The sequence below is a fragment of the Hyla sarda genome, chromosome 3, assembly GCF_029499605.1.
Source record: "Hyla sarda isolate aHylSar1 chromosome 3, aHylSar1.hap1, whole genome shotgun sequence".
NCBI lineage: Eukaryota > Metazoa > Chordata > Amphibia > Anura > Hylidae > Hyla > Hyla sarda.
The window spans coordinates 264,357,991-264,372,584 of record NC_079191.1 but is presented as its reverse complement, the minus strand read 5'-3'; the positions used below and the strand labels follow the sequence as shown (position 1 = coordinate 264,372,584).

Genomic DNA, 14,594 nt, shown 5'->3' with positions numbered 1-14,594 from the left:
TACCATTTTGGAAACTAGAGCCCTCGGGGAATGTAACAAGGGGTTAAATGAACCTTAATACCCCACAGGCGTTTCACGACTATTGCATATGTAAAAAAAAATAAAACATTTTTTACCTAAAATGCTTCTTTTCCCAAAAACTTTACATTTTTAAAAAGGGTAAAAGCAGAAAATACCCCCCAAAATTTGAAGCCCAATTTCTCCCGAGTACGGCGATACCCCATATGTGACCCTTAACTGTTGCCTTGAAATACGACAGGGCTCCAAAGTGAGAGCGCCATGCGGCCTAAATTAGGGAGCGCCTTGAGGCCTAAATTAGGGAGCGCCTTGAGGCCTAAATTAGGGATTGCATAGGGGTGGACATAGGGGTATTCTACGCCAGTGATTCCCAAACAGGGTGCCTCCAGCTGTTGCAAAACTCCCAGCATGCCTGGACAGTCAACGGCTGTCCGACAATACTGGGAGTTGTTGTTTTGCAACAGCTGGAGGCTCCGTTTTGGAAACCGTGGCGTACCAGACGTTTTTCATTTTTATTGGGGAGGGGAGGGGGGCTGTGTAGGGGTATGTGTATATGTAGTGTTTTTTACTTTTTATTTTATTTTTTGTTAGTGCAGTGTAGTGTTTTTAGGGTACAGTCGCACCGGCGGGGGTTCACAGTAGTTTCTCGCTGGCAGTTTGAGCTGTTGCAGAAAATTTGCTGCAGCTCAAACTTGCAGCCCGATACTTACTGTAAGCCTCCGCCCATGTGAGTGTACCCTGTACATTTACATTGGGGGGGACATCCAGCTGTTGCAAAACTACAACTCCCAGCATGCGCTGACAGACTGTACATGCTGAGAGTTTTAGTTTTGCAACAGCTGTAGGCACACTGGTTATTTATCACGGAGTTTGTGACCTTACTCAGTGTTTCAAAACCAGTGTGCCTCCAGCTGTTGCAAAACTACAACTCCCAGCATGTACGGTGAATGGTGTAAGGTCACTGCTGGGAGTTGTAGTTTGCAACAGCTGGAGGCACACCGGTCGTGAAACACTGAGTTAGGTAAAAAAAAAACTCTAACTTTCACAACCAGTGTGCCTTCAGCTGTTGCAAAACTACAACTCTCAGCAGTCACCGACAGCCAACGGGCATGCTGGGAGTTGTAGTTATGCAACCAGCAGATGCACCACTACAACTCCCAGCATGCACTTTAGCTGTTTGTGCAAGCTGGGAGTTGTAGTTATACAACAGCTGAAGGTACACTTTTCCATAGAAAAAATGTGCCTCCAGCTGTTGCAAAACCATAAGTCCCAGCATGCCCATAAGGGAATGCTGGGAGTTGTAGTGGTCTGCCTCCTGCTGTTGCATAACTACAGCTCCCAGCTTGCCCTTTTTGCATGCTGGGAGCTGTTGCTAAGCAACAGCAGGAGGCTGTAACTCACCTCCTGCTGCTGCTCCATCGCAGGCTGTCCCTCGCCGCCGCCGTCGCTCCTGGGGCCCCGATCCCAACATTGACGCCGGGGATCGGGGTCCCCAGCACCCGGGGTCGTCTTCCCGCACCCGCCCTCCGGAAGAGGGGCGGAGCGGGTGCGGGAGTGACGCCCGCAGCAGGCGCCCTGATTGGTCGGCCACCAGTGCCACCTCACCCCCTCAGGCTCCGAACAGCCAGTAATTCCGGGTCACCGGGTCACTGGAGACCCGATTGACCCGGAATCGCCGCAGATCGCTGGACTGAATTGTCCAGCGATCTGCGGCGATCGCCGACATGGGGGGGCATACTGACCCCCCTGGGCGATATGCCGGGATGCCTGCTGAACGATTTCAGCAGGCATCCGGCTCCGGTCCCCAACCGGCTAGCGGTGGGGACCGGAATTCCCACGGGCGTATGGATACGCCCTGCGTCCTTAAGGACTCGGGATGCAGGGCGTATCCATACGCCCTGCGTCCTTAAGAGGTTAAGGACTCGGGATTCCATATTAATACCAAACATTATTTTCAGAATTGGTGATTCCCTTCTTTGAAGTAGCAACAGGTTTTGTGCCTGGAAGAAGTGGCTCTTTACAAGCTGTAGAAAATTATTTCCATTCTGTGACGTAACAACAAGATTTGTATTCTAGAAAGTGCACAGCTTTTTCACAATTGTGTAAAACAAACAAAAACAACTGTCATAACTTCCAATTAAAGCAGATTATGCACTAACAGAATAGATGCACAACTCTCTCTGCCGTGCTGCTTTACTACAATTATTATAAGTGTGCTCATATTCCTATCTGTGTCGTTCACTATCTAGTGACCATCACAGAGATCTTCACCAAACATCTGCCATCTCTAAAATGGCTGCTGAAGCTATGTGCATAGTCTTTTATAGTGGCTTTGACATCACCCACATACTGCCTATGCCTCCTGATTGTCTGAAAGCTGTTTAAAAGGCATAATGGGATTTCCTGAGGTCATGTGATCCTCTCTCTCTCTTCTTTGCCATGTGGCTGATGTTATTTTAGCAGGTCTGCCAAACCGAACCACCGAGGTTCTAGTTCTAGCTCTAGCTCAACCAAGTTCTGACCAAACCAAGGTTCAGAATCACTAAGGTAAACCAAATAGTGTAAAGTACATGCAAAATTACTCAATACATTATTTACAAAATAATTACGTACAGTAAGCTGTAAAATGGTGTTATGCACAATAGCATTTCTGGATCCTGAATACTAAATACATTAAGGGATATCCAAATAGAGTAACCTCACCAGGACAAACAAAAGTATTCTATATACTTTTTAATGTTTTCTCTTTCTCTTTCCCATTAAGAGCTGCTTCTAACCACTGCACAGATAGACATTTGTACATTCCCACATCCTATATGTCTAATACTGTGTACATTGTTCATAAAGCGAGCTATACACATGCAGCCTTGTAAACAAGTCTTTGATTCTTTCAGTTCTTGACATTGAGTCGTTTGAACTAAAGAATTTAAAAGCAGTGTTGACCTCAAAATACTACATACACTTCTATCGTTTACAGTAAGCCTGTTAAAATTAATATTTAGAAGGGAAGGTATAAATGTCCGTTTATTTGTCTTTTGGTATTTTCTGTTTTGGTGCCTGTTCAGACATGCAGTTTATGTCTGAACAGTTTCTGTGTTAATTTTTCTCTGTTTTTGTGAGAGTTAATGCTTCCAGCCCTTCAGCACTGGGAGGGTATATAAGGCCTTTTCAGGTGCTGCTCAGCACTGGTAATTTCACCTGTTACTCAGTCCGTGTTTCTTTTTTGCACCTTAATCTGTCTGAGCACATTTCTTGAGTTTTACCATGGTTATCTGCCCTGTCTATGTTTTTGATATCTGGATTTTAGCCTGCTTTGTCAAGTACCTTTCCGGGTTTTAGTATTCTTGCACTGCATATATTTAGTGTTCCTTGTCTAGACCCATGTTCAGATTGTATTCTGTTCTTCCTGTGTTTTGTGTATCTTAGTCCGTGTTCACATTATGCCTTTGTATCAGTTCTGTTTGACCTTGTTGGATCCTGGATCTCCTAGGATAGAATCCTGTTCCGAGCTTTGTGCTAATCTGTCTGTCTAGGAGTATGTTAGATTCTGTGTCCGTGTTTCATGTATTTTTATATATGTTTTCTTCTTGGCTGGTATCTGCTCCACACTGTTAAGTGTGGCGCTAGCAAGGAGTCCATTTGGAGTTATTATTGATGTCCACTCATTTTATGGAGTGAGGTGTCCAGTGTGTTTCTTGTTCTGAGTCAAGTGTGTATGGTGCTCTTGATATCCTGACCTGTTTAGTGTTCTGGAATTCAGTTACCTGTTCATACCCAGCATCTCCTGGTTTTATTTGCTTATCCTCATATCTAGTCTTGTTCATATTACCATATCTGCTGTTAATCTTGATCCTGGTTCTTGAACTGTTTGTTAGTATGCTATATCCTGTCTTGATACATATATGTTTGTTGCTTTGTAGTATTGCTGTTATGTTCCTGACTTATTCCCCAACATGTACTGTTCCGCTTGTTTTGTTTTACTTGATGCCCATGCACTTTAGCGTAGTATAGGGACTGTCTCCGTGGTTGTCGATCTGGCGCTTAGGATGGACGGGCAATAGGAAGGTTCAGCGGTTTTAAGGACAGTTAAGGCTTACTAACTCCCTGCCGCCCCCTTTTATGACAGTAGGTGCATACCTCTATGTATAATAGCTGATGATTCATTACAATAACTGAGAAAACTGATTCCAGCCATTTAATCCTTTAGCTGTCATGGTCAATAACATATGTGACATCTATAGACAATAAGATAGTTTTCAGCTCACCCCCTTTGCCTCCTCAGCGACCTGGACAGTATGTCTTAGGCTGCATACTGCAGCTGAAATGCTCCACCATGTGCATTGTCCATATGTGTTGATTTATAAATAAAGAGAATTGCATCGAGCCTGCACAGCACTTCTTTTTCCTTTGCTGTTCATATGTGACATCTATATATAGTTAGCCAAATGAAACCTGTTGTCCCATCGATGCACTAATGACACATTCTTAATTGCCATGGCTGTGTATGCCTATTCAATATAGTATGAAGTGGCTATATTCCTCTTAATATAGCCACTGGTTGGCAGAGGTGAATCAGCAATGAGCTGCAGAAGAGTAGTCAGACAGTAGTCAAAAGCCAGAATCAGGAAGCCTGTGAGGGATAGAAAATCCAAACAATGAGATGGAGTTAGGGTATGTTCACACGGCAGAATGTCCGTGTGGAATTCCACAAAAGCATTCAGCACAAACATTACGCAGCAGTAGAGTCCCATTGATTTCAATGGGATTCTGCTACACTGTTCACACGGAAGAATTTCACGCCATGTTTTTGGTGCGGAAATTCAGATTCCAGGGCCTGCAGAAATAATAGTCAAGTCTATTCTTTCTGTGGCTACCGCAAGGAAATGCTTTGCCATCTATGAGATGGAACATTTCTGAGTGGTCCTAGTGCACGCCGGTTAGTCAGATGTGCAGGATCTCTGCACCTGTTTTTCATGTGGACATTCCACAAATTTTTCGCCCGTGTGAACATAGCCTAAGAACTCAAAGCCAAAGAGACAGAGAAACAGATGGTAAAAAGTTCAAGAGACACGGCAAGTAGCAGAGTGCAGATGCACATTAAAGGGGTATTCCAGGCAAAACATATATCAACAAACATATATCAACTAGCTCAGGAAAGTTAAACAGATTTGTAAATTACTTCTATTAAAAAATCTTAATCCTTCCAATAGTTATTAGCTTCTGAAGTTTTCTGTCTAACTGCTCAATGATGCTGTCACGTCCCGGGACTTGAGTCATCAGAGAGCAGTTAGACAGAAAACAACAACTCAACTTCAGAAGCTAATAACTAGTGGAAGGATTAAGATTTTTTAATAGAAGTAATTTACAAATCTGTTTAACTTTCCAGAGCCAGTCGATATATAAAAAAAAGTTTTGGCCTGGAATACCCCTTTAAGGTCAGAACATAGGCAGGCTTAAAGAGTTAATACTTGGCTGGAGGCTGTGTTTAAAAAAAAGTTAAATCATAGTCATGCAAGGGTCAATAAGTGTTTACCTTTTTTTTTTTTATCTCCTTCCCAACATTTGAACGGCTATTACACAGGGGTCAAGTTATGAGAAAAAAGTGTGAGAACTAACCCAGTTATGACCCTAACCATGCTGCCTTGCCCCTAAACACCCCCAGCCATGCCCAAGCACACCCAGCCTCCTTCTTTACACTTCATTCATTGTTTATAGAGCTTTCTTCCCCATAGAGAAAGAATGAGTGCTGATCCACTTTCTTCATTTTGGGGAACATTCCACCTCCATGCTGGTGATTGGTGGGGATCCCATTTGTGGAGTTTCCGTGGACCTCCTATCCTTAGGTTACAGACTGACAACAACCGCTATAATTTACAAAGACAGAACATATTGTAAAACAAGTGATTTCAGTAGAGTTATATTTAGTGATGCCCCTTTCCTGAATAATTACTACTGCAGACAATATAAGTGATAACAGTCCAGTTACTCTCAGGTGACATTTTCTCTGGTCAGAATAGTTCACTTTCTTTTTTCTTCTCCATCCCGCTCAGACCTTCATGATGATTTCTTCCAGCTACAACTCATCTCTACAGAATCTGCCACACAAACGTTTCTGAATCCATAATACTGATAACCCTCTTGGTGTCCCAGACAATAGAGTTGGTAGATAAGCGGGTTGTAAAGAGTATGTAGATTCTACCCATTAATAAGTTAGGTCACTCCAATACAGTAGGTACTGTAGACAAGTCATTTCAAGTTGTTTCCCCCATTACATTGGTCCCCCCCAAGTTTCCTTGTAGATGGAAGCCCCCTGTAAATAGTTGCTCCCTGTAGATACTTTTCCATCGATGGTAAACCCCCCTCGATAGTTGCCCCCCTATTAAAGAAACAAAACAAAAAACACCTACTGTATACTCATTTTTCCCTACTGGGTCCCACTTAATTAATAAAATTGGCCTCTCCTCTTCTTACTCCGCTCTGCAGGCACACACTAACATCACTCATCTGTGCTGAAGTGCAGAGGAAGAGACACTCGGCCTTTTGTGACTGCCATCATAATACTGCCAGCACCCATAATAGTAATTGACAAGGTAAGGAACCAATGGCTCTTCGCCCTGAATAATTTTTAACCGAGTTCAAAATTTAACTCAGTGCATCAACAGTTACAAGGGTTCTCCGGTGCTTAGACATCTTATCCCCTATCCAAAGGATAGGGGATAAGATGCCTGATCACGGGAGTCCCGCCGCTGGGGACCCCCGGGATCTTGCACGCAGCATCCCGTTTATAATCAGTCCCCGGAGTGCGTTCGCTCCGGGTCTGATTACTGGCGACCACTGGCGAAAGCTATCCCGCCCCCTCACATAGGCTTGCATTGAGGGGCGGAGCGTGACGTCACATGGGGCGCAGGCGTGATGTCACACGCCGTCGGCCCTGTGGTCGCCGGTAATCAGACCCAGAGCGAACGCGCTCCGGGACTGATTATAAACGGGGTGCCGCGTGCAAGATCCCGGGGGTCTCCAGTGGCGGGACTCCTGCGATCAGGCATCTTATCCCCTATCCTATACAGGGCATGTGGCGGGCAGTCTCGGGACAGTTGAGAGGTAATGGAATGGTGTCCCTATTATGGAAAAAGTGCAGATACACCATTCCCATGCAATCCTGCAGAACTAGAGCCCTTCTATTACATCACTCTGGAAGGCATGGCATCCTCTTGATGCAAATGGGGTCTTGATGCAAGTGTTTAAGTTGACAGGACCTAGTGAAGGCTAAATGCAGGAAGTCAAAATTCAGTTTTCTGCAAAACAGTAATATTTAACAGTAAAAGAAAAAAGGAGAACAATGTTTGATTTATCCTGTAAGGTGAACACCTAGCCCACAAGATAAAGTATATGTAATGTCAGTTATTCTGTGTTTTCAATTTTTCTGCTTTGGGTACTGTTCAGACATTGGGTTTGTGTCTGAACAGTTTCTGTGTTTATTCTCCCTGGTTTAGTAAGAGTTAACCCTTTAGCACTGGGAGTATATAGAAGGCCTCTTCAGGTGTTGCTCTGGGCTGGAAATTACACCTGTTCCTCTGAACATGTTTGCACATGTCCTGAGTTTTAACCATGGTTATCTGTCCTGTCTGATATCTAGATTTTAGCTTGCCTTGTTTTAGTACCTTTGTCGGGTTTTAGTATTCTTGTATGTACTGCATATGCTTTGTGTTTCCTGAGTCCGTATTGACACTGTGCGTTTTGACCCTTGTTTGATACTGGATCTCCTAGGATATATTCCTGCTCTGAGCTCAGTGCTAATCTGTCTATCTATCTAGGAGTGAGTTAGTCTTGTGTCTGTACCCTGTTTGCTTGTATTTAGGATTTTTGTTCCCTCCGAGGCTAGAATTCTGTTAATTCTGTGGAGTTTGCCCACTAACTAGGAGCCTATTTGGCTTTAGTATTGATGCCCCTCCATAATTGGAGTGGGGTGTCTAGTGTGTTCCTTGTTCGGAGTCCAGTGTGAATAGTGCTCTTGATTTCCTAATGCGTTTAGTGTTCTGACATTCAGTTAACCTGTTCAACCCCTGCATTTACTGGTTTGGTCTGCTGTATACTTATCCTCATATATAGTCTTGTTCATATTATGATATCTGCCGTTCATTTTAATCCTTGTTCTTGTGGAATGATGGTGCCTGTACAGTAGTGAAACCTAATTTTTCTCAAGTTTTTTTTTTTTTTTTTTTGTTATATTTTGCCTGGAAATTTTAATCAAATAAATGCAATAAATGTAGAAATAAAGAAAATAAAAAAGCAAACACTTATTTTAAATAAATAATATATGGGAACACATGGCTCTGAGCTCAGTTGGTAGACAGTTATAGTTCTCAAACCACAGTTTATCATATCCTTTCCAAGCAGCAAATGTTGTGTAGTGATAACATTTTCTGTTCATTGTTACAGATACATTGTTACACATTTAACCTTTATACTTTATTTTAGAATATAATTTAGACTATGCAAACATGTAGATATGATATGTTAAGTTAAGATATAAAGTGTAGAAAGCACAGGGGTAGTTTATTAAAAGTTTAAAAAATATAACAGAATGAACTATATATATATATAATGTTTAATAGCCCATTTGGGGATATTTAGATTGGTAAATGTTTTATAACAGGTTGTAAATTGCACCTCCAAGCACCAATTCCACAGGAAATTGTGGGTGCCAATTTAACCACTGCAGTAAAATATGCACATATAAAAAAGTTGCAAATGATATAGAGAAGGTCCCAATGGACATAGGCTAAACTAAGCAATAGTTAAGCAGGAAGAAATTACATGAATAAATAATATGGCCTTAAAGTTAAGCAAGATTTTATTTTGCTGTTCATTTTTCATTTCTCAAACCCAGGTGCAGAAAGAAGGTGAAAATGGATAGTAACATTGGACTGGTAGATGGCATGCTCTATCAATCCCTATTATTATTGCTCATGTTTGTAGAATTTTAGGTAAAGTATTTTGTATAGAAGATCATTCTTGTAAAAAAGTTCTCGTAAAATACAAATTTTATATAGCACTCTTTCTGCAATCTGGACACCTTCTTAAATGGTCTCTTTCCTTCTGTGCCCTACATCTTTAGTTCTGTGTTACATATCAAAACACAACATCCCTCATATGACTGATATAAAGTATTACAGCTTAGCTTTGAACATGCATATAGACCAGGACAAATATGACCCAGACTCATGCACTTCATATGCAGTGTTTGCATTTATACACAATTCAAGAGAGGGAGAAGAAAGGATGGGAACTAATGGAGTGAACAATGGAAATCCAGGAAGCAAATGGGGCAAGAGTCTTCATAAATTGGTGAACAAGTTAAATAGTTACAAATAAATGTATATATTTGCCAACATATTTCCTTAAAGGAAATTTGTGCTCAAAAAATTACCTATTGTTTAAATTAAGTTTTTATGTAAAAAAAATTATATATATATATATATATATATATATATATATATATATATATATATATATATATTTTGCAGGTGTTGAGTGGCACTGTGTGGGATACAGATCCCGGCAGGTGCTCAGTCCTATGTTAGACTCGACCAGGGTGTCTCAACCAGGAATATATGCAAGAAAAAATAGGGCGGCACTCCAGCAATCCAAATGTACAAAAATACTATTGGGTGAATAAAGTAATTTTTTGTACATTTGGATCGCTAGAGTGCCGCACTATTTTTTCTTGGAGATATATATATATATATATATATATATATATATACACAGTGGGGATCAAAAGTTTGGGCACCCCAGGTAAAACTTTGTATTAATGTGCATAAAGAAGCCAAGGAAAGATGGAAATCTCCAAAAGGCATCTTCAAAATCTCCAAAAGGCATCAAATTACAGATTAGACATTCTAATAAGGTGTCAACAAAAGTTAGATTTTATTTCCATCATTTACACTTTCAAAATAACAGAAAACAAAAAAATGTCGTCTGCAAAAGTTGGGGCATCCTGCAGAATTCATAGCATGCACTACCCCCTTTGCAAAGCTGAGACCTGCCAGTGTCATGGATTGTTCTCAATCATCATCTGGGAAGACCAGGTGAGACAGAACAGCTGGCAGGATTGTGAGAAAAACAATTCAAAACCCACATTTGACTGCACAATTCCTCCAGAAAGATCTGGAAGACACTGGAGCTGTAGTACAATATTCCACTACAAAGACATACTTGTACAAATATGATCTTCATGGAAGAGTCATCAGAAGAAAACCTCTTCTACATCCTCACCACAAAAATCAACATTTGAACTTTGCAAATGAACATATAGACAAGCCTGATGCATTTTGGAAACAAGTTCTGTGGACTGATGAGGTTAAAATTTAACTTTTTGGCCGGAATGAGCAAAGGTACGTTTGGAGAAGAAGGGGAACAGAATTTTATGAAAAGAACCTCTGTCCAACTGTTAAGCATGGGGGTGGATCAATCATGCTTTGGGGTTGTATTGCAGCCAGTGGCACAGGGAACATCTCACGAGTAGAAGGAAAAATGGATTCAATAAAATTTCAGCAAATTTTGGATGCTAACTTGATGCCATCTGTGGAAAAGCTGAAGTTAAAGAGAGGATGGCTTCTACAAATGGATAATGATCCTAAACACACCTTGAAATCCACGGAGGATTACATCAAGGGTGTAAACTGAAGGTTTTGCCATGGCCTTCACAATCGCCTGACCTCAATATAATTGAAATTCTATGGATAAACCTTAAAAGAGAAGTGTCTGACAGACAGCCCAGAAATCTCAAAGAACTGGAAGACTTTTGTAAGGAAGAATGGGCAAAGATACCTCAAACAAGAATTGAAAGACTCTTGGCTGGCTACAAATAGCATTTACAAGCTGTGATACTTGCCAAAGGGGGCAGTACAAGATGTTAACTCTGCAGGGTGCCCAAACTTTTGCAGACACCATTTTTTTTGTTTTAAGTAATTTGAAAGTGTAAATGATGGAAATAAAATCTAACTTTTGTTGACAAATTATAAGAATGTCTAATCTGTAATGTGATGCCTTTTTGTGATTTTTTCCATCTTTCCTTGGCTTCTTTCTGCACATTAATACAATTTTTTACCTTGGGTGCCAAAACTTTTGATCCCCACTGTGTGTGTATATATATATATATATACATATGATGTTTTTTTTCTGATTTTCCTATTTGTATTTTGCAATAAACCATATCTCTTGCTGATTTGTATAGATCATTTCCCAGTTATGCCTTTTTCTAAGCACACACAGGAGTACAATAACAGGTGGCACCAGTAGATAGATAACATTGGATTCACCACCTCCCTGTAGAATGACCTCTAAAAAAGGTCACAAATAAAGCCCAGTAACATTTTCAAGTCATTTTAATTGGACAGGTAATGTCTATTGTTATCTGGAGTCTATGGGTCCTGCCACAAAGCATATCTCCAAATGATGATGTTTAGAGATTAGCAAACTTTTCAAAAATTTGATTTGGACGATTCGCCGAATTTTCCGACAAAAATTGTTTCAATCCGAATTTATTTGCAGCAAATCTATATTAAAAATGGCTATTTCTGGCCTACAGAGAGCCTCAATAGGGGTATAGAACATTTTGCTGTGTTCTAACATGCATATGGAGTGCACTGGAGTAGTGAAATAATACTGTTATTCAGAATAACATACAGATTACCGGAATCGCTTTTAGAATCACTGCCGCAGAGCGGCACACTGACAGAGCCTGGAGGTGGCATCAGTATGAGGAGACCATATAGTGGCTGAATGACACATCATGGAGGTGTTGACAGCATGATGAAACAATATAGTGGCTGAATGACACAGCGTGGAGGTGGTGGCAGCATGAGGAAACCATATAGTGGCTGGATGACACAGCTTGGATGATGCTGAAGCATGAGGACACCATATAGTGGCTGAACGACACAGCGTGGAGGTCACCATATAGTGGCTGAACGACACAGCGTGGAGGTGGTGGCAGCATGAGGAGACAATTGGGCCTCACAATCTCTAATAATAAAAGATGAATTTTGAAATTGCAATTGAAGATGTATTGTTCCTACTGATACCATAAACATATATATAGGTGATGTCCTAGGCTCAGCAGTATCACTAAACCATGTAGTTGCTATATGACACATACAGGAGCAGGCAGCAGCATGAGTACACAAGAGGGATTCACAACCCCTAACATTAAAAGATGAATGTTGAAATCTCTATTGAAGATGCATGTTAGCTAGTGCTACCATCCAAAAATGTAAGGCCCAAGCCCATAAGCATTGATAAGCCAAGTAATTCCTGAAAGACACAGGAGCAGTCCAGAGCAGGCATCAGCAGTACACCAGTGGGTATCATATCAATGTTGAAATTTCTATTAAGCTTGTATTTAGCTCATGCGAAACATCCAAAAATGTAAGGCCCAAGCTAGCTAGCACTAGCTAACATAAATGCTTAATTCAGATTTCAACATTGATCTTTCAATGTAAGGGGTTATGAAACCCTTGGGTGTACTGCTGATGCCTGCACCTGACTGCTCCTGTGTCTTTCAGGAATTACTTTGCTTACTGATGCTTCTATCAGTAAGCCAAGTAATTCCTGAAAGACACAGGAGCAGTCAGGTGCAGGCATCAGCAGTACACCCGAGGGTTTCACAACCCCTTACATTGAAAGATCAATGTTGAAATCTGAGTTAAGCATTTATGTTAGCTAGTGCTACCATAACATATATTGAGTTAATATCCCAGTCCCAGCAGCATCAGAAAACAATATATTGGCTGAATGACACAGCCTGGAGGTGGGGAAAGCATAAGGAGACCATATAGTGTCTGAATGGTACAGCCTGAAGGTGGCTGAAGCATGAGGAGACCAAATAGTGGCTGAATGACACAGCATGGTGGTGTTAGCAGCAGGATGAAACAATATATAGTGGCTGAATGGCACAGCCAGGAGTTGGCAGCAGCATGAGTAGACACTAGGCCTTCACAATCTTAAGATTAAAAGATGAATTCAGAAATTTACACCAAAGATTTTGGATAGCTAGTGATACCTACCATAACAAACTTTGTATTCCCAGACCCAGGCCTAGCAGCAGTATAAGTAAACCATATATTGCCTTAATGACACAGCCTGGAGTTGGCTGAAGCATGAGGAGACCCCAGGGCTTCACAATCTCCAACAAAAAACACAAGAATTTTTGAAATTTTAAATGAAGATTTTGGATAGCTAGTGCTACCTACCATAGCAAAATTTGTATTCCCAGGCTCAGCAGCAGTATCAGTAAACCATATATTGCCTAAATGACACAGTCTGGAGTTGGCTGAAGCATGAGTACACACCAGGGCTTCACAATCCCCCTCAATAAACACAAGAAATTTTGAAATTTAAAATGAAGATTTTGGATAGCTAGTGCTACTTACCATAACAAAATCTTTATTCCCAGACCCAGGCCCAGCAGCGGTATCAGTAAACCATATATTGCCTGAATTACACAGCCTGGAGTTGGCTGAAGCATGAGTACACACCAGAGCTTCACAATCCCCCTCAAAAAACACAAGAAATTTTGAAATTTAAAATGAAGATTTTGGATAGCTAGTGCTACCTACCATAACAACATTTTTATTCCCAGGCCCAGCAGCAGTATCAGTAAACCATATATTGCCTGAATGACACAGCCTGGAGTTGGCTGACGCATGAGTACACACCAGGGCTTCACAATCCCCAAGAAAAAACACAAGAATTTTTGAAATTTAAAATAAAGATTTTGGATAGCTGGTGCTACCTACCATAACAAAATGTTTATTCCCAGACCCAGGCCCAGCAGCAGCAAATCATATATTGCCTGAATGACACAGCCTGGAGCTTGAGGAGACCATTGAAATGTATGATTCTTTTATTTAAATTTAAGATTTTGAAATTTAAATGAATGATTTTGAACTTTTAACTCCCAAGTTTTAGTGTCCCGGGCCCCGGCGTGTGGGTAGGGCCAAATCTAACAAGCCCCCACAGGGCTTATGTGGCCTTGAGATGTAGGCACAACATCTCCATTGCCGTGACCAGCCATTGTTTCCAACACTTTTCACCAAGGCAAACCATGTGAAGAAAAGTGTGACACCGCTATGCCCTGCACACATGGTATGCTGAAGGGCCACTGAGACTTGTCCGGGCAGTGGAGGCTGAGGACACGTTGGAGGATGAGGGGGTGGAGTCGCACACTGTCACAGGACCAACGGACTGACAGCGTGGAGGAGGAAGTGGCATGACCTGTCCAAGTTGGGGTGGTGGCTGTGCAGGAACCACATTCAACCAATGAGCCATAAAGGACATGTATTGTCCCTGACTGTAGTTACAGCTCCAGACATCGGCGCTGCCGTGCACTTTGGTACACACCGACAAGCTCAAGGACTGGCCAACCTTCTCTTTAACAAATTGTGCAGGGCTGGCACTGCCTTCTTCGCAAAGAAATGACAGCTTGGTGCTCTCTACCTCGGCTCTGCACAAGCCATCAGTTCTCTGAAAGGTGCAGAGTCCACTACTTGAAAAGGGAGGGACTGCAACAC

General features: G+C 41.6%; 1 long non-coding RNA gene across 1 annotated transcript in view; it reads left to right on the top strand.

Annotated features, from left to right (window-relative positions):
• Nucleotides 1-9,065, top strand: part of LOC130360745 (uncharacterized) — a 32,535-nt gene extending 23,470 nt beyond the window's left edge. The window contains exons 2-3 of the long non-coding RNA XR_008890780.1: nt 6,502-6,608; nt 8,909-9,065. This is a non-coding gene — a long non-coding RNA (uncharacterized LOC130360745). The remainder of the gene's footprint in view (nt 1-6,501; nt 6,609-8,908) is intronic.
• The last annotated feature ends 5,529 nt before the right edge of the window (nt 9,066-14,594 follow it).